General features: G+C 40.1%; 1 protein-coding gene across 1 annotated transcript in view; it reads left to right on the forward strand.

The window, feature by feature from the left end:
- Positions 1 to 20,638, forward strand: part of LMBRD1 (LMBR1 domain containing 1) — a 115,031-nt gene that overhangs the window by 16,465 nt on the left and 77,928 nt on the right. The window lies entirely within an intron of this gene.

A 20,638-nucleotide genomic window follows, 5' to 3' on the forward strand; every position in this document is an offset into this window, starting at 1 on the left:
TTTATTTATTTATTTATTTATGGCTGTGTTGGGTCTTCGTTTCTGTGCGAGGGCTTTCTCTAGTTGCGGCGAGTGGGGGCCACTCTTCATCACGGTGCACGGGCCTCTCACTGTCATGGCCTCTCTTGTTGCAGAACACAGGCTCCAGACGCGCAGGCTCAGTAGTTGTGGCTCACGGGCCCAGTTGCTCCGCGGCATGTGGGATCTTCCCAGACCAGGGCTCGAACCCGTGTCCCCTGCATTGGCAGGCAGATTCTCAACCACTGCGCCACCAGGGAAGCCCTCCAGCATTTATTGTTTGTAGATTTTTTGACAATGGTCATTCTGACTGGTGTGCAGTGGTATGTCGTTGTAGTTTTGATTTGCATTTCTCTAATAATTAGTGAAGTGGAGCATCTCTTCATGTGCCTCTTGGTCATTTGTATGTCTTCTTTGGAGAAATGTCTGTTTAGGTCTTCCACCCATTTATGGATTGGGTTGTTTGTTTTTTTGATATTGAGCTGCATGAGCTGTTTGTATATTTGGGAGGTTAATCCCTTGTCAGTTGCTTCGTTTGCAAATATTTTCTCCCATTCTGAGGGTTGTCTTTTTGTCTTGTTTATGGCTTCCTTTTAATTCTGATATCACATTTGAGATGACTGTTTCAGCACCATGAATAAGTAGTGTAGAACTCATCTGGTCACCCGAAACTTCCGTTACATACTTTGTTTCACTTAGGTTCACTTTCAGCCCTTCTTTGTAGAGGTTCAGTCAAGTTCCCTTAAATCTCCACTCTCTTCCTCTGATACCATTGTTTGGTAACTTTTGTTACCACTTGCACTGTTGATTTTGAAAATCTCAGTTTTCTAGAAATTTCTTCTAAGTATTGGCACTAGTAGAGTGTACTGTCTGGGAGTTTGCAGCATCAGCCAGTTTAACCTGGGGGTCGTGGTGGATTGGTGTGTTTTGTACTTTACAGAACCGATTAATCCGGGGGTGGTGGTGGATTGGCCCTGCCTTCCCTCCTTTCCTCTCTCTTCCTTCCCTAGTGTTGGATTAGAGAAGCTATTTATAATAACCACCTAAATGTTTTCGAAATTGTCTCTTTGAATACATATGACTTGTGCTTTTATAAAAATGTGTAAGTGCTGAGTTAGGAAAGGGATGTCTTTTTTTTTTTTTCCAGCAGTGAATCAGGAGGTTGAATAAAATTTCAGTAGGACACTGAAAAAAAAATCTATAGAAGTTTCTGTTGATGGGGTAAGTTTTTCAGGGGTTTCATTGGATTTTAACTTAGCTGCTTTGGCTCTAACTTTTGTCTCTTCTCCTGATCTGAAATCTATGGGACCTATGAAATTCCATTTCTTTGATATAGATTTCAGAAATATTTTTATGGTATTTTAATATAGAATTTATTATTTCTAATGAATAAATTTAATATATATCATAAAATCTAGATTTGACCTGTTAAGTTAAAACTTTTGAAATGGTGGTATATTAAGCAGAATACAAACTTATTGGCAGGATATAAATCACTTCTTCAAAAACAGTTTTGTGAGGTGGGGCCTGTCTCCTATGTAACACTACAGTGTATTTATGCTGTAGAACATGTGACAAGATAAGCCAGCTTTTATCTTAGTGCAATCCAGGTTTATGAACGGTATCTTATCAATGAACCTAGAGGCTAGTGGATTGATCCATTGTAACCAAGGTTACAGAGACTTCTACACTGGAATGTTAATTCAGCAGTCTTTCCAGTTGGTTTCATAGAGAGAATTAAGCTTACAGGAAGTGATTTGTGATTATTTTTCTTAATCCTCCCAAGGATAGTGTGTTTCTAGTATCATTTTAAATGCATGGGAGAAAATTAATCATTATAAACAAGATGACTTAGGGATTTAGGGTTTGGTCCTCTGTATAACTTGGGTTGTAGTGAGAAATAATAACTGCCTTGGGATAGGATAGTTGAGTCACTGATCTAGGGAAGAAATCTGCATGAGAAGCCGAATTATGAATAGAAGATTTCTTGATGACCACGGAATTGAAGCAAGAAGATTTAATTCAATAATATTAGTGGTTGTTGTCATAAAGTTAGTTACATCCATTTTAGCTACGGCAGGTGGGCCTTTGGGTTTAACTCAGATCATGCCCTACAGCTAGGAGCCGTAGCCTCTGAGATGGTCATTGTCCTCCAGCCCAGCCGTTTCCCAGAAATGCTGGATATTATCTAATTACATATTACATCTCCGATTCTGCATGCTGAGGACTAAGCAGACTCCAGAGAATCCGGAGCATGATTTTTATCCGTTCCCTTCTGTGAGGTTCTGTAGTTCATCTAGTGTCTCCTAACATATCAACACATTTTCGTTGTCTGACCTTCCCAGGCACTGTGCAGGGCTTTCATATTCAACGCTTTCTTTGGTCTTCATGAACGTCGTTTTGTGGAGGTATTTTCTACATTTTACAGGTGACGAAATTGGACCTAGAGATGTTAAAGATCACCTTGTTAGTGAGTGATGTAGCCCAGAGTGGATATTATTTCCTAAGCTGGAGCTGCTTACTGTGAAGTGAGCTGCCTTTTAATAAATTGTTCTGGGAATGTTTGTTACCTCTGGGAATGCTTAGCCAGCCCTGAACCCCTGGGGCCGCTTCAGACATCATCTCGAGACCTTTTAAATAGTACGGAATGTAGATTACATCCGCAGAGATTCTGATTTACTTTGGCATTCAGTTAATATCACCACTATTCTTTTTTTTATTTATTTATTTATTTATTTTTTTTATTTTTTGGCTGTGCTGGGTCTTCGGTTCGTGCGAGGGCTTTCTCTAGCTGCGGCAAGTGGGGACCGCTCTTCATCGCGGTGCGCGGGCCTTTCACTATCGCGGCCCCTCCCGCTGCGGGGCACAGGCTCCAGACGCGCAGGCTCAGTACTCGTGGCTCACGGGCTTAGTTGCTCCGCGGCATGTGGGATCTTCCCAGACCAGGGCTCGAACCCGCGTCCCCTGCATTGGCAGGCAGACTCCCAACCACTGCGCCACCAGGGAAGCCCCTCACCACTATTCTTATCAGAGAAGTGTTTATGCATTGGAAGGATGTAAGACTCAGGGTGCTGGATTCAAGTTTTCCAAAAATTCCGGTTATCTCTTGAGACATCAGTTTTTATCATTAGTAATGAATACTGTTATTTATTTTCTTTAAAGTGACTGACAGACTCACTTTATTCATTTTTGAGAGAATCTGCCTAATACTCCAGTCTGGATAGCTATAGTTTTTCTGTCCGTTGTTCTTTCAAGTAAAAATGATATTCTTTGAAAAAAAGTGCCTAGTATAGCTCACAACTGAAATAGCACAGGTGCTTCTCACAAGTACACTGTATGTGTACGTCCCCAAACACAGAACACTAAAAAGACATGCACTCAAGGGTGGACATCTCAGAATTATTTCTTCTTAGAGGGACTTTGCTGAATAAAAGTGCCCCCCGCTGGTGAGCACTTGGAGGGTGAAGAGTATGGTAACTGCTAGTGGAACGGGAAACAGCATCTAAACATTGTCATGAAAATAATTTCACGTTGCGGATACCCTGCAAGGACCAAGGACCTTGCTGATCCTAAGGTCTCAAAACGACATTTTTAAGAAACTTCTGTTACGTTAATGGAACTTTGGGTGTTTCTTCTGGAAAGTTTGTGGAAGTGAGGCCTGCTGCTTCTACCCACTGGATACCCCCAGCTGTTGATCGGTTATTACCAGTCTTCATTAACTGAAGCTGCCTACAAAGGTACAGTTTCCTGGAGCTCGTGGAAGGCTGAGAGGGTAGAGTTTGTTTCTGCCCCTTTGCCCGGTACTTATGGGGACCCTGCACGCAGGAGGAGACTTCCTCATCTGAGGATGTTGTGCCCACCCCAGAAACACTAAGGACTTGTTCTTTTTTCTCGTTCTGAAAGTTTTTGTTTATTTCTTCATCTGTGTCTTCAAATTTCTTTGATATTTTCTTTTAAAAAGCGTCTCTTGTGTGACATTTTGGGTCTCAGTTCTGTTTTAATCTCATATTTGGACCTCTTATGAAGTCTTTTATCTCTTCTGTATATGTTTAGCCTTTTATCTGAGCTCTATATTTTTGATTTCAAATTTATTTTTATCTTTAAATTCTTTCCTTTTATTTATTGTAATCTATTGTAAATGTTTATTCTGTTTTCTCTGACTATTCTTGAAATTTTTAGTTTTAATTCTTTCACCATCTACTTTAATTTCTTTTAAGTGAATTTTCCTTTTATTTAATCATTTTTCCTAACCCTTGTTTTGATTTTGTAGTGAGTGCAGGGGTTGTAGAGATGGGGAGCGCCCAAACCAAGAGCAGGGATTGTACAAGGCTATCGTGCTGGCTTGTCTGTAGTTGTCCTGTCACTTTCTTCCAGAGACCCTTTCTCCTCTTGATGCTGATTTTTTGGGCTGTCATTTTTCGTCTACATATAAATTGAGTCATATACTATGTATTGTTTTCTGTTTGGCCTCTTTAGTGCTCAGCATTACATTTGAGACTTATTGGTGTTGTTGTGGGTAACAGTACTTTGTCGATTCTCATTACTGTGTAATATTCCATTGTAACAGCATACCATCGTTTATCCGTCCTTGTATTGATGATCAGTTGGGTTGTTCAGCTTTTGGCTATTTCAAATACTGCTGCTGTGAGGCTCTTGTATATATGTGTGTGGTGTGTGTATGTGTCTACGTATGCATATAGATAGACACATACACATATATATATAATATATACACTGCATTGTTTTCCATTGTATGGATACTCTTTTTCAAATAATCCCAGATAATTAGATATTTAGTACGTTGTTAACTTTTTGCTGTTAAGCAATTCTATAGTGAAAATAGAAGACTTTGCCAAAGTGTGTGCATATTTAGATGAGTTACGTTATGGAACTGAGGAAGAATAAGATGGACCAAGAAGGTTTCAAGCTCCTCTTTCTATGCCAGGCATTTTAGAGCACCTAAGAGAGTTTTTAGGAAGTTTCTCCTCACTCCCTGTTGGTTAATTGCTGAAAAATTGTACAGTCATTTTGAAGTTAGTATCTAATTTGTGAAGAGTGCCGTGGGACCTTGAGGTCAGCTTAACTTCCCTCTGACTTCTCCACCTGTGAGATGATACTGGAGTAGTGCCTCTTCGTCGCAGCAGGAGTGCGAGAAGTGTTAGTGCTGAGTAGGTGTTACTGCCGGGCAGACCTCTCTCGAACTTCATGTCCCTGTGTCCAGTGGTCCATTTGTCAATTTCTACCAAGAAGTTAACATCTCAAACTTAACATTTCTAGAACAGCTGATGCTCAATCTGTTATACTCTGTAAATTTCCTGGTTTCAGTGAACGGCAACTGGAAGAATAGAGTTGCTCAGGCTAGAAACCTTGGAGTCATCCTTGACTCTGTTTTTTCACACTGTGTATCACATATGGCAGTACCTTCTCTTGTGTTTGACTTTCAGAATTTATCCATAATCTGGGAGTTCCCTGGTGGCCTAGTGGTTAGGATTTTGGGCTTTCACTGCTGTGGCCCCGGGTTCGATCCCTGGTTGGGGAATGGAGATCCTGCAAGCCATGCAGCACGGCAAAACAAAAACAAAAACAAAATTCATCCAGAATCTGACCACTCCTCACTGCTGTCTTAGTCAGTTGGGGCTGCTGTAACGAAAGCATCGTAGACTAGCTGGTTTCATCAGCAAACATTTATTTCTCTGAGTTCTGGAGGCTGAGAAGTCCAGGATCAAGGTGCTGACGATCTGGTGTCTGGTGAGGACCTGCTTCCTGGTTTGCAGATGGCCATCTTCTTGTTGTGTCCTGACGTGGCAGAGAGAGAGAGAGAGCAAGCTCTCGTGTCCCTTCTTACAAGCACTACTCCCGTTCATGAGGGCTCCACTCTCGTGACCTAATTACCTCCCACCTTGAAACCCCAGCGCAATGGAGATTAGACTTCAGTGTATGAATTTTGGGGAGACACAGTTAGTCCATAACGCTGTGTAAATGCGAAGGGATAATGGGTACTTCCATGTTGTTAAGGTTGCATGATCTGGGGTGTGACTTCACACATGGCCAAGTAAGAAGGTTGGCAGAGCCTCTCCCCAAAAAGCAATACAGAACTGATGGAAGAACAACTTCAGTGCTTTGGAAATCAACCAAATACAAGACTGTTTGTACTTGCAAACTGGTAAGGACAGTGGTAGTGTGTAATGTTTTAGACTGGGTCTGTTGCCTCCCCTCTAACCAGCTCTCCCCTCTTCAGCCTGGTTATGTTCTGAACTGAATGAAGATAAAAATACAACATATCAAAATTTATGAAGTGCGGCTAAAGAAGTGCTCAGGGGATGACTTGCAGCTTTAAATTTCTCTTGAGAAAAGAAGTCTCAGTTGGGACTTCCCTGGTGGCGCAGTGGATAAAACTTCACGCTCCCAATGCAGGGGGCCCGGGTTTGATCCCTGGTCAGGGAACTAGATCCTACATGCCACGGAGCAGCTAAGAGTTCGCGTGCTGCAACTAAGGATCCTGCCTGCCGCAGCTAAGACCTGGTGCAACCAAATAAAAAACAACAAAAAAAAGTCATCTCAGTTGCCTAAACTGCTGCCTTATGAACTAGAGAAAGAAAAGCCAACTGAACTCTAAGCGAGCACAAGAAAGAAAATAAAGGTTAGAGGGAAATCAATGAAATAGAAATCACATATTATACACTATGACAAAGTGGGATTCATCCCAAGAATGCAAGCAAGGTTGGTTTAATATCCCAAAATCAAGTCATGTAACATACCATATTAATGGAATAAAGGACAAAACCCACAATAGATACAAAATCTCAATACATATGAAAAAAAGCATGAATTTTACAAAATCCAGTATCCATTGCTGATAGCAGCTCTCAGCTGTCTGGTTACAGAAGGGAGCTTCCTCAACCTGGTAAAGGGCATCTATGGATAACCACTCCTGACAGGTGAAAGACTGAATGCTTTTCCTCTAAGATTAGGGACAAGGCAAGAATGTGTGCTCTCACCAGTGCTGCTCCTGGGGATTCTAGCCAGTGTAATAAGTCCATATATAAATAGATAAATAAAGGCATCCACACTGGAGAGGAAGAATTAAGACTCTTATTTTCTCAGCTGACGTGAGATCCGATAGGTGTAAAATCTCAAGGAATTATATAAAGTCAAATAGAACCAATAAACAAGTTTAGCAGGGCTACAAGATGCAAGATTAATATGAAAACTAGAAATCTACAATTCAAATGAAATGAAGGAAACAATTCCATTCACAAAACATCAGAAGGAAAAAAAAAACCTGAGAACACATTTAACAAAAGAAGTGTAAGACTTACACACTGAAAACTACAAAAAATTGTTGATAGAAATTAAAGATCTAAATAAATAGACATTTGTTATTAATGGATTTGAAAACGTAATATTGTAAGGATGGCAGTTATAGCAATTTTCCCTCAAATTGACAGTGTTTTTCTTTTTTCTTTTTTCTTTTTCTTTTTTTAGAAATTGACAAATGGTTCCTGAAATTTACGTGGAAATGCAAAGGATCTAGAGCAGCCAGAAACAATTTTGAAAAAGAATAATGTTAGAGAATTATACTATTAGATTTCAAAACTTACCATACAATGCAATAAACAAGACAGTGTGATATTGAAGAGGGATAGGTACATAGAGCCATAGAATTCAGAGACCAGAGAAAAACCCTTACATGCATGATCAATTGATTCTAAACAGCTGTGGCAATTCAGTTTACTTCTTTTCAGTTTCAATAACTGTCGGGTGAATTGGATAACCACACGCCACAATAACAACAACAACACTGAGCCTGACCTGACATATACAAAAATTAACTCGGAAGTCGGAGACCTAAACTATACAAGTTTTTCTTTTTTCTTTTTTTAAACTGTAAACGTTGAAAACGTCTAGAAGAAATTCAAGGACATACGTTCATGATGGGTTAGACAGAGAGTTCTTAGATATGACACAAAAGCTTTATTCATAAGAGAAACCTTGATAAATTCTACTTTATCAAAATTAAAAGCTTTGTCCTTCAAAAGGCATAATTTAAAAAATGAAGGTAAGCCACAGACAAGGAGAAAATATTTGCAAATCATGTATCTCATAAAGGGCTTGTATTCAGAATGTATAAACAATTCTTACCAGTCACTAAGTATACAAACAGTTAAAAAATGAGCAAAATAGTTGAGCATAACTTCACCAATAACGATCTCTAGGGACTTCCCTGGTGGCACGGTGGTTAAGAATCTGCCTGCCAATGCAGGGGACATGGGTTCGAGCCGTGGTCCGGGAAGATCCCACATGCCACGGAGCAACTAAGCCCGTGCTCTGCAACTACTGAGCCTGCGCTCTAGAGCCCGCCAGCCACAACTACTGAGCCCATGTGCCACAACTACTGAAGCCTGCGAGCCTAGAGCCTGTGCTCTGCAGCAAGAGAAGCCACCGCAATGAGAAGCACGGGCACCGCAACTAGAGAAAGTCCACGCGCAGCAACAAAGACCCAACGCAGCCAAAAATAAATAAATTTATTTTAAAAGAATAACGATCTCTAAATTGCTTGTAAGCACGTAAAAAGATGTACAACATTGTTAATTAGGGAAATGCAGATTAAATCCCCAGTGAGATGCTACTACACAGCCGCCAGAATGGCTGTGTCAGCTTAGGCGGCTCTAACAGAATGCCGCAGACTGGGTGACTTCAACAGCAGACACACGTATTTCTCGTGGTCGTGGAGACTGGGAAGTGTAAGATCAAGGTGCCAGCAGATTCAGTTCCTCTCTGGGCTTGCAGAGGGCTGCCTTCTTGCTGTGTCCTCACGTGGCAGAGGGAGGGGGAGACAGAGAGATCTGGCCTCTCTTCCCTTCATCCTGAGGACCCGAATCACGTCATGGGGGTCCCACTCATGACTTCATCTAAACCTAATGACCTACCAAAGGTCCCACCTCCAAATACCATCACACTGGAGGTTAGGGCTCTAACCTGTACATTTTGGGGTGAACAAACATTCAGTCCATAATGGCTATAATAAAAACCAGACACTATCCAAGTATTGAGAGATCCGGAGAAACTGGAAAATTCAAACGCTGCCATTGGGAATGTAAGATGGTGCATCGCGTTGGAAAGCAGTTTTCAACTTTGCTAAAAAGTTAAACTTACTGTATGATCCAGCTGAACATAATGTCCACGTGAAGATGTATGCAAATTCCACAGCAGCTTTTTGCGTAATAGCACAGAACTGGAAAGAATCCACATGTTCGACAACTGATGAATATTTAAGTGAAATGTGTTCTGTCCATACAATGGGATGCGTGTTCAGCAGTCTGAGTCAGAGATCAGCAAATTGTGGCTTGGCCCATGGGCCCCTAAATCTAGATACCTATTTGTTTACCTGTTGTCTGTGGCTACTTTCATGCTCTAACATCAGAGTTGAGTGGTTGTGACAGAGATGTATAGGCTGCAAAGCTGAAAATATGATCTGACCCTTTACAGAAAAAAATCTCCCAACCCCTGTGCTTAGTGAAAGAAGCCGGAGACGAAAGACTGCATCTTGTATAATTACATCTATATGAAATGTCCAGAAAAGGCAAATCTCTAGAGACAGAAAGCAGATCAGTGGTTTCCTCAAACTGGGGGTTGGAGTGGGATTAATTGCAAATTGGCACAGAGCAGCTTGTCTGGGGTAATGGAAATGTTCTAAAAATGAATCATGGTGACAGTTACCCAACTGTATACGTTTATTACAAATCATTGAATTGTAGACCTACAATTCGTGCATCTTGTGATATGTAAATTGTATTACAAAGTTGTTGGGAAAAATATTTAATGGGCAAACATAAGTCAAGAGTGTAGCACAGAGCTGGATATATGACAGGATAGCTGCTAGTATTATGACTTAAAACTTGAGGGGACTTGCATTATTATGATTTCTTTTTTTTTTTTTTTTTTTAAAGATTTTATTTTTTTATTGATTAATTGATTGATTGATTGATTGCTATGTTGGGTCTTCGTTTCTGTGCTAGGGCTTTCTCTAGTTGTGGCAAGCGGGAGCCACTCTTCATCACGGTGCGCGGGCCTCTCACTGTCACGGCCTCTCTTGTTGCGGAGCACAGGCTCCAGACGCGCAGGCTCAGTAATTGTGGCTCACGGGCCCAGCCGCTCTGCGGCATGTGGGATCTTCCCAGACCAGGGCTCGAACCCGTGTCCCCTGCATTAGCAGGCAGATTCTCAACCACTGCGCCACCAGGGAAGCCCTATGATTTCTTTTTATTTTCTAGAGTTGGAATCTTATCCTAATTTACAGATGGAAAAAAAATGAGGCTGAAAAGTTATGAAGTACTAAGGTTTATAAATTGGAATGTGATTCTTTGTATATCACACAACATGGCTTCCAAGAATAGTCAGGTAGCAATGCTAATTTGCATTATGTCTTTTTTATGTACTGTTATTTCAGCTAATATTTCTATGTATAGCTTTGGAGTCAACAGTTAATGATAACAGTCTCGTTATCATTAATTGCCACACAACTGTGAGTTACACTATAAATTGCTCAGCCTTTTCTCTGACCATGTAGTTTAACAATTTCTTGTTATAAAAATGGCATTGCAGCGTAAACCTTGAAATAAATACCATAGAGAGAGGAAACAACCAACGAAAATAGTCCTTAAGGTAAACGACTGTTCTTCAGATGACATATTCTAAATTAAAACCTGTAAACGATTTTATTCTCCAAATTCTATACTGTCAGATCATGCACCAGAATGTTTTAATCACTTTGCTCTACCGTCAGCAATGGTACTAGTTTTCTATTGTCGCGTAACAAATTACCCCCAAATTTAGCAGTTTAAAACAACAAACATTGTGTCACCGTTTCTGTGGGTCAGGAGTCCAGAAGCAGTGTCTCAAGGCTCCGCTAGGGGGGACCTGGCTCCCGAGCTCCCCCTCGTGGGCATGGGCGGCCTCAGGTCTCGTCTGTGTGTCCTCAGCAGTGTCAGTTCCTGGCCACATGCACCTTCCATAGAGAGCAGTTCACAACAGGCCTGCGAGCAAGCTGGAAACCAGTCTTGCAGTAACTTGTTCCCCCACTTTTGTCGTACTGTCCTGTCAGCAGTGATGTACTGGTCCAGCCCACACTGAAAGGCAGGGCGTGAACATTGGAAGTGCTGGGCTCATCAGGAGCGTTTTAGAGGCTGCCCACCACAGCTGTCTTGCAAGTGTTGACAATTTTGATATTTACTCAACACCAAGTACTTTTATACTTGCAAAGTATTTATTAAGCATGCAAAGTTTGAGATTTGAAGTCAGCATTTTGAAGTTCCCTGTGCGCCTTTCCCTGACGCCATCTCCTCCCCAATCCCATTAGAAATAACCACTACTTAAATTGTCTGTGTTAATTCCTTGCTTGCCTTATAGTGTTACCATCCTGTGTCCTTAGTTTTACATTTTCTGAACTTTATATGAAATGACTTGCTTGTTTTCATTCAACCACATGTTCGGGGGATTCAAACATGTTATTGCGTAAAGGGTAGTTTATTTTCATTGTGTATGACTATATACTGCATGTTGGTCAGTCTGGACATTTGGATTTTTTGCTATTAAAAATTGTGCAATGAACATGTTTGTACACGTTTCTTGTTGCATGTGTGCAAGATATATACATATAATGGCGTCGATGGGTCGTAAGTTATGTTCATCCTCAACATTCTAAATAATGACAGATCATTTTTCTAAATGTACCAGTTTAAGTCTTGTTAGGAGGTTATAGCCTTCTAGTTGCTTTATACCCTAAACTTGGACATCGCCATGTAGTTTTAGTTCTTGCCAGTCTGGCGAGTGTGAAATGATCATTCACTAATCTGCATTTCACTTATTTGGAAATGAAGTTGCATGCCTTTTAAGATTTATTGGCTTTTTCAGTTTTCTGCTTCAAGTGCCTTTTTGCAGTTGGGTTGTGTTTTTCTTACTGATATAAGAAATTTTTTAATGTACTCTGAGTAGTTCCTACAGTGAGTCTAAATATTCTCTCTTTTTCCCACTAGAATTAAGCGATGTCAGAGTAGGGAACTTCTGAGTTTTGATTTAACTGTGTCTGTGACCCCTAGAATGATGCCTGGAAAGTACTCAGTAGATGTTTGTTGAGTTGAATACATTTGTCAGGGGAGATAATCATATGAAGTTTTTTGGTTTTAGTTCCTCCAAGTGATGTGTTACATGGATAAATTGCTCTTAAACCAACTTTGCATTCCTAGGATAAACCCAGATTGGTCATAACGGTGGCTTTTTGGGTTTGTTTTTAAATCTTCTGCTGGACTTGATTGCTGCTGTCTTGTTTAGGATTGTTTTAAAAATTGATTCAGAGGTGAAACTGGTCTGTAATTTTCCTTGATCTTATTCTCATCAGGTTTGAGTATCAAGACTCTGCCAGCTTCCCAAAATGAATTGAGAAGTGCTCTTTCTGTGTGTTAGAGAATGCTGTGAACCACTGAGCGCTACCATATGGTTCTTTTCTTCCATAATCTGTTTGTGACCGGTGTGACCGGTGACTAAGGGGTAGAAGTGAGCATGGCACTTTGTACTAATATTCCTAATGAACCATTCACAAAATTGTTGCTTTTCACCTTGCAGCTGAGTTCCTCTGTTTTAGAATTCTTACCAGCCATATGGGAGTACATCCAGCAGGGATGAAACAATGATTTCATTGAATTAGGAGGTGTGATTTCTACCTGACCATTTTGGTCTCCTTATTCCGCTGAGTGAACAGGCCGTAATAGTTGCTGTATCAGCTGGAGGGACTGGTGCTGATTATTAGGGGAAGGAGGGAAGGAGAAGTATGTCTTGAACCCAGGGGACTCTGTGGCACCTATGATGCTGTCCTGTGCAGTGGCAAAAACAAATTGAGATCTGTTCCACTCACCCCTCACAGCACCACCGGGGACTCTGGATGGCTCAGGAGTGAATGTTTGGGGTCCCCCATTTCTCCTACAGAATTCTATCTCAGGAATTACACCTGGCTGCTGTGAACAGATTGGAAACGCATGGCTTAAATAGTACAGTGGTTTTTCAGTCTTACTTAAAGTAAGTCTGGAGAGAGGCTCTCCAAGGCTGGTAAGGCAGCATCAGGAGGGGCCTAAGCTCCTTTGCTCTCTGCTCTCCATCCTTAGTACCTGATTTCTACTTGAAGGTCACCACAAAGTCCAAGAGAGTAGCTGGAGTTTAAGCTATCATGTGTCCATTTCAGGCAGAAAGTCGAAGGAAGGGAGAAAGACAAAAAAGGGGCTGGGAGCTGAAAGGAAAATGAATATTGTGTATGCAGCTAGCAGCCTTGACTCCAGATTGTTTCAGCTGGGACAATGGGATAATTTTAGACGGCTTTTAGGTTCCCAGAATATCTTTATACTTTGACCCTCTAAAGCAAAATGCTTTGTAATGATTAACTATACTATTACAATATTGACTAAGTTATTCTTTGTTTTAGTGTTTTCACTGGTAGTTGGGAGGGATAAAGAATGTCTAAAAATTCAGAAGTCTAATTTATCCAAGTTAATTCTTATGTGAGGACTAATTAATGATGCAGTTTTGAAAAAGGTAGATTGTTTGCTTTGCATATATTTAAAAAATCATAAGAATTACCATGTATTCTTTGCTATAGTTTTTGTCTGTGGCCTTTTGAGAGTTGATGGCTTTCTGTTCACTTGTTTTTGTTAGTTTTGTTTTAAACAAAGAACTCGTTTTATGAGTTTAATTTTTGCCAATTTCTCTGGGCATGAGGTTTTTTAAACTTATTTATTTTTCTTTGGGTTTTTTTATGTTTCTTTGTTTCTTTTTTCTTTTTTTTTTCCTTTCTTTTGGACATCAGGTTTAAAATTTTTTTCTTAGTCTGTTTTCTTTGATGTTAGTGGGACTATTAAACCAAGTAGTCTGTTTAACTTTTACTTGCTGGTAGCAGTCTTTTAACAAAAACATTTGCAAGTAAATATAAAGACGTCAGGATATAAGAGTGTCATCCCTGTTGGAGTTAAGAATAATTTTACTTTGAAAATAGCTATCAGTTTGAAGTAGAATTTTATTATTTTTATTTATTTTTTTTGCATGGAACAGTGTTTTTCTTTTTTTAACATCTTTATTGGACTATAATTGCTTTACATTGTTGTGTTAGTTTCTGCTGTATAACAAAGTGAATCAGCTACAAGTATACATATATCTCCATATCCCCTCCCTCTTGCGTCTCCCTCCCACCCTCCCTATCCCACCCCTCTAGGTGGTCACAAAGCACCGAGCTGATCTTCCTGTGCTATGCGGCTGCTTCCCACTAGCTATCTATTTTACCTTTAATAGTGTATATATGTCCATGCCACTCTCTCACTTCGTCCCAGCTTACCCTTCCCCCTCCCTGTGTCCTCAAGTCCATTCTCTACATCTGTGTCTTTATTCCTGTCCTGCCCCTAGGTTCTTCAGAGCCATTTTCCTTTTTTTAGATTCCATATGTATGTGTTAGCATACAGTATTTGTTTTTCTCTTTCTGACTTACTTCACTCTGTATGACGGACTCTAGGTCCATCCACCTCACTACAAATAACTCAATTTCGTTTCTTTTTTTTTTTTTTTAAATTTTATCTATTTATTTATCTATTTATGGCTGTGCTGGATCTTCGTTTCCGCGCGAGGGCCCTCTCCAGCCGCGGCAAGCGGGGGCCACTCCTCATCGCGCTGCGCGGGCCTCTCACCATCGCGACCTCTCCCGCTGCAGAGCACAGGCTCCAGACGCGCAGGCTCAGTAGTTGTGGCTCACGGGCCCATTTGCTCCGCGGCATGTGGGATCTTCCCAGACCAGGGCTCGAACCCGTGTCCCCTGCATTGGCAGGCAGACTCTCAACCACTGCGCCACCAGGGAAGCCCCTCGTTTCTTTTTATGGCTGAGTAATATTCCATTGTATATATGTGCCACATCTTCTTTATCCATTCATCTGTTGATGGACACTTAGGTTGCTTCCATGTCCTGGCTATTGTAAATAGAGCTGCAATGAACATTGTGGTACATGTCTCTTTGTGAATTATGGTTTTCTCAGGGTATATGCCCAGTAATGGGATTGCTGGGTCATATGGTAGTTCTATTTTCAGTTTTTTAAGGAACCTCCATACTGTTCTCCATAGTGGCTGTATCAATTTACATTCCCACCAACAGTGCAAGAGGGTTCCCTTTTCTCCACACCCTCTCCAGTATTTATTGTTTGTAGTTTTTTTGATAATGGCCATTCTGACCGGTGTGAGGTGATACCTCGTAGTTTTGATTTGCATTTCTCTAATAGTTAGTGATGTTGAGCATCTTTTCATGTGCGTCTTGGCCATCTGTATGTCTTTGATGAAATGTCTATTTAGGTATTCCACCCATTGTTTAATTGGGTTGTTTGTGTTTTTGATATTGAGCTCTGTGAGCTCTTTGTATATTTTGGAGATTAATCCTTTCTCCGTTGCTTCATTTGCAAATATTCTCTCCCATTCTGAGGGTTGTCTTTTCGTCTAGTTTATGGTTTCCTTTGCTGTGCAAAAGCTTTTAAGTTTCATTAGGTCCCACTTGTTTATTTTTGTTTTTATTTTCATTTCTCTAGGAGGTGGGTCAAAAAGGATCTTGCTGTGATTTATATCATAGAATGTTCTGCCTGTGTTTTCCTCTAAGAGTTTGATGGTGTCTGGCCTTACATTTAGGTCTTTAATCCATTTTGTGTTTATTTTTCTGTATGGTGTTAGGGAGTGTTCTAATTTCATTCTTTTACATGTACCTGTCCAATTTTCCCAGCACCACTTATTGAAGAGGCTGTCTTTTCTCCATTGTATATTCTTGCCTCCTTTATCAAAGATAAGGTGACCATATGTGCGTGGGTTTATCTCTGGGCTTTCTATCCTGTTCCACTGATCTATATTTCTGTTTTTGTGCCAGTACCATACTCTCTTGCTTACTGTAGCTTTGTAGTATAGTCTGAAGTCAGGGAGCCTGATTCCTCCAGCTCTGTTTTTCTTTCTCAAGATTGCTTTGGCTATTCAGGGTCTTTTGTGTTTCCATACAAATTGTGAAATTTTTTGTTGTAGTTCTGTGAAAAATGCCATTGGTAGTTTGATAGGGACTGCATTGAGTCTGTAGACTGCTTTGGGTAGTATAGTCATTTTCACAATGTTGAGTCTTCCAATTCAAGAACATGGTATATCTCTCCATCTGTTGGTATCATGTTTAATTTCTTTCATCAGTGTCTTATAGTTTTTTGCATACAGGTCTTTTGTCTCCTTAGGTAGGTTTATTCCTAGGTATTTTATTCTTTTTGTTGCAGTGGTAACTGGGACTGTTTCCTTAATTTCTCTTTCAAATTTTTCATCATTAGTGTATAGGAATGCAAGAGATTTCTGTGCATTAATTTTGTATCCTGCTACTTTACCTAATTCATTGATTAGTCCTAGTAGTTCTCTGGTAGCATCTTTAGGATTTTCTCAGAATACTATCATGTCATCTGCAAACAGTGACAGCTTTACTTCTTCTTTTCTGATTTGGATTCCTTTTATTTCTTTTTCTTCTCTGATTGCTGTGGCTAAAACTTCCAAAACTATGTTCAGTAATAATGGTGAGAGTGGGCAACCTTGTCTTGTTCCTGATCTTAGTGGAAATGGTTTCAGTGTTTCACCATTGAGAACGATGTTGGCTGTGGGTTTGTCATATGTGGCCTTCATTATGTTGAGGTAAGTTCCCTCTATGCCTACTTTCTGGAGAGTTTTTATCATCAATGGGTGTTGAATTTTGTCAAAAGCTTTTTCTGCATCTATTGAGATTATCATATGGTTTTTATACTTCATTTTGTTAATATGGTGTATCACATTGATTGATTTGCGTATATTGAAGAATCCTTGCATTCCTGGAATAAAGCCCACTTGATCATGATGAATGATCCTTTTAATGTGCTGTTGGATTCTGTTTGCTAGTATTTTGTTCAGGATTTTTGGCATCTGTGTTCATCAGTGATATTGGCCTGGAGTTTTCTTTTTTTGTGACATCTTTGTATGGTTTTAGTATCAGGGTGATGGTGGCCTCGTAGAATGAGTTTGGGAGTGTTCCTCCCTCTGCTATATTTTGGAAGAGTTTGAGAAGGATAGGTGTTAGCTCTTCTCTAAATGTTTGATAGAATTCGCCTGTGAAGCCATCTGGTTCTGGGCTTTTGTTTGTTGGAAGATTTTTAATCACAGCTTCAATTTCAGTGCTTGTGATTGGTCTGTTCATATTTTCTATTTCTTCCTGGTTTAGTCTTGGCAGTTTGTGCATTTCTAAGAAGCTGTCCATTTCTTCCAGGTTGTCCATTTTATTGGCATAGAGTTGCTTGTAGTAATCTCTTATGATCGTTTGTATTTCTGCAGTGTCAGTGGTTACTTCTCCTTTTTCATTTCTAATTCTATTGATTTGAGTCTTCTCCCTTTTTTTCTTGATGAGTCTGGCTAATGGTTTATCAATTTTGTTTATCTTCTCAGACAACTGGCTTTTAGTTTTATTGATCTTTGCTATAGTTTCCTTCATTTATTTTTCATTTATTTCTGATCTGACCTTTATGATTTCTTTCCTTCGCTAACTTTGGAGTTTTTTTGTTCTTCTTTCTCTAATTGCTTTAGGTCTAAGTTTAGGTTGTTTATTTGAGATGTTTCTTGTTTCTTGAGGTAGGATTTTGTTGTTATAAACCTCCCTCTTAGAACTGCTTTTTTGCTACATCCCATAGGTTTTAGGTTGTCGTGTTTTCATTGTCATTTGTTTCTAGGTATTTTTTTATTTCTTCTTTGATTTCTTCAGTGATCTCTTGGTTATTTAGTATTGTTTAGCCTCCATATGTTTGTAGTTTTTACAGATATTTTTCCTGTAATTGATATCTAGTCTCAAAGCGTTGTGGTTGGAAAAGATACTTGGTATGATTTCAATTTTGTTAAATTTTCCAAGGCTTGATTTGTGACCCAAGATATGATCTGTCCTGGAGAAATGTTCCATGAGCACTTGAGCAGAAAGTGTATTGTTGTTTTTGGATGGAATGTCCTATAAATATCAACTAGGTCCATCTTGTTTAATGTGTCATTTAAAGCTTGTGTTTCCTTATTTATTTTCATTTTGGTTGATCTGTCCATTGGTGAAAGTGGGGTGTTAAAGTCCCCTACTATGATTGTGTTACTGTCGGTTTCCCCTTTTATGGCTGTTAGCATTTGCCTTATGTATTGAGGTGCTCCTATGTTGGGTTCATAAGTATTTACAGTTGTTATATCTTCTTGGATTGATCCCTTGATCATTATGTAGTGTCCTTTGTCTCTTGTAATGGTCTTGGTTTTAAAGTCTATTTTGTCTGATACGAGAATTGCTACTCCAGCTTTCTTTTGATTTCCATTTGCATGGAATATCTTTTTCTATCCCCTCACTTTCAGTCTCTGTGTGTCCCTAGTTCTGAAGTGGGTCTCTTGTAGACAGCATATATATGGGTCTTGTTTTTGTATCCATTCAGCCAGTCTGTGTCTTTTGGTTGGATCATTTTATCCACTTACATTTAAGGTAATTATCGATATGTATGTTTCCATTACCATTTTCTTAATTGTTTTGGGGTTTTTTTGTAGGTCTTTCCCTTCTCTTGTGTTTCTTGCCTAGAGAAGTTCCTTTAGCATTTGTTGTAAAGATGGTTTGGTGGTGCTGAATTCTCTTAGCTTTTGCTTGTCTGTAAAGGTTTTAATTTCTCTGTCAAATCTGAATGAGATCCTTGCTGGGTCTAGTAATCTTGGTTGTAGGTTTTTCCCTTTCATCACTTTAAATATGTCCTGCCAGTCCATTCTGGCTTGCAGAGTTTCTGCTGAAAGATCAGCTGTTAACCTTATGGGTTATGTTATTTATTTTTTTTCCCTTGCTGCTTTTAATATTTTTTCTTTGTACTTTATGCTTGATAGTTTGATTAATATATGTCTTGGCATGTTTCTCCTTGGATTTATCCTGTGTGGGACTCTCTGTGCTTCCTGGACTTGATTGACTGTTTCCTTTCCCATATTAGGGAAGTCTTCCAATATAATCTCTTAAAATATTTTCTCAGTCCCTTTCTTTTTCTCTTCTTCTTCTGGGACCCTTCTAATTCAAAAGTTGGTGAGTTTAATGTTGTCCCAGAGGTCTCTGAGACTCTACTTAATTCTTTTAATTCTTTATTCTCCTCTGCGGTAGTTATTTCCACTATTTTTTCTTCCAGGTTACTTATCCATTGTTTTGCCTCAGGTATTCTGCTATTGATTCCTTCTAGAGAATTTTTAATTTCATTTATTGTGCTGTTCATCACTGTTTGTTTGCTCTTTAGGTTTTCTAGGTACTTGTTCAACGTTTCTTGTATTTTCTCCATTCTCTTTCCAAGATTTTGGATCATCTTTATTATCATTACTCTGAGTTCTTTTTCAGGTAGGCTACCTATTTCCTCTTCATTTGTTAGGTCTGGTGTGTTTTTACCTTGCTCCTTCATCTGCTGTGTGTTTTTCTGTCTTCTCATTTTGCTTATCTTACTGTGTTTGGTGTCTCCTTTTCACAGGCTGCAGGTTCGTAGTTTCCGCTGTTTTTGGTGTCTGTCCCCAGTGGGTAAGGTTGGTTCAGTGGGTCGTGTAGGCTTCTTGGTGGAGGGGAGTGGTGCCTGTGTTCTCATGGATGAGGCTGGATCTTGTCTTTCTGGTGGGCAGAACCACGTCCAGTGGTTTGTTTTGGGGTGTCTGTGAACTTAGTATGATTTTAGGCAGCCTCTCTGCTAATGGGTGGGGTTGTGTTCCTGTCTTGCTAGCTGTTTGGCAAGGGGTGTGCAGTACTGGAGCTTGCTGGTCGTTGAGTGGAGCTGGGTCTTAGCATTGAGATGGAGATCTCTGGGAGAGCTCTCGCCGATTGATATCATGTGGGGCCAGGAGGTCTCTAGTGGTCCAATGTTGTGGACTCGGCTCTCCCACCTTGGAGGCTCAGACCTGACACCTAGCCGGAGCACCGAGACCCTGTCAGCCACACGGTAGTTCTGTGATCTTGGACCAGGCAGTGTACCTCTCTGTGGCTCAGATTTCCTTTCGTGTAGCACCTCCTCACCCCAGAGGCCCAGTCAGGTGTGAGGGGAGGGCTTTCGCTCCCAGGCTCTGCAGGGAGGAATCCCGTGAGGCTGAAGTAGAGCTTTAAACGAAGCAATTTCTCTGTTTGATGATAGTGGTAGCAGCATTTTTTTTTTTTCCATTTACAGATATATTGATGTAAGTCCAACTTGGCATTAGAACTGATCCGAAACACATAAAAATGTTAATTTAATTCCTTCTTTACAGTTTAACATTTACAGGCTAAAGGAAGAAATCTTTTTGAAGGACACTGAGAGAGAACAGTCAGATAACCAGAAGGTAGCTTAGAATGTGGTGTCAGGGAAACAAAGACTTAGAGCAGTGCCAGACTGAGGGGATGTTAAGAGTCTCTTCAGAATTGTGTCTTCCCCATTTCCTTCCTCCAGGTGTTGGTTCCTAGAAATTGTCTTTTCTGGATATTCCTACCAGCAACATATGAGGTTTTTGGTTGCTGTACATCCTCATGTCTCTTTATAGTCAGTAGCTGCCCCAACTACTTTTTTGTTTT

Source organism: Balaenoptera acutorostrata, chromosome 14 (assembly GCF_949987535.1).
Source record: "Balaenoptera acutorostrata chromosome 14, mBalAcu1.1, whole genome shotgun sequence".
NCBI classification, from domain to species: Eukaryota; Metazoa; Chordata; class Mammalia; order Artiodactyla; family Balaenopteridae; genus Balaenoptera; species Balaenoptera acutorostrata.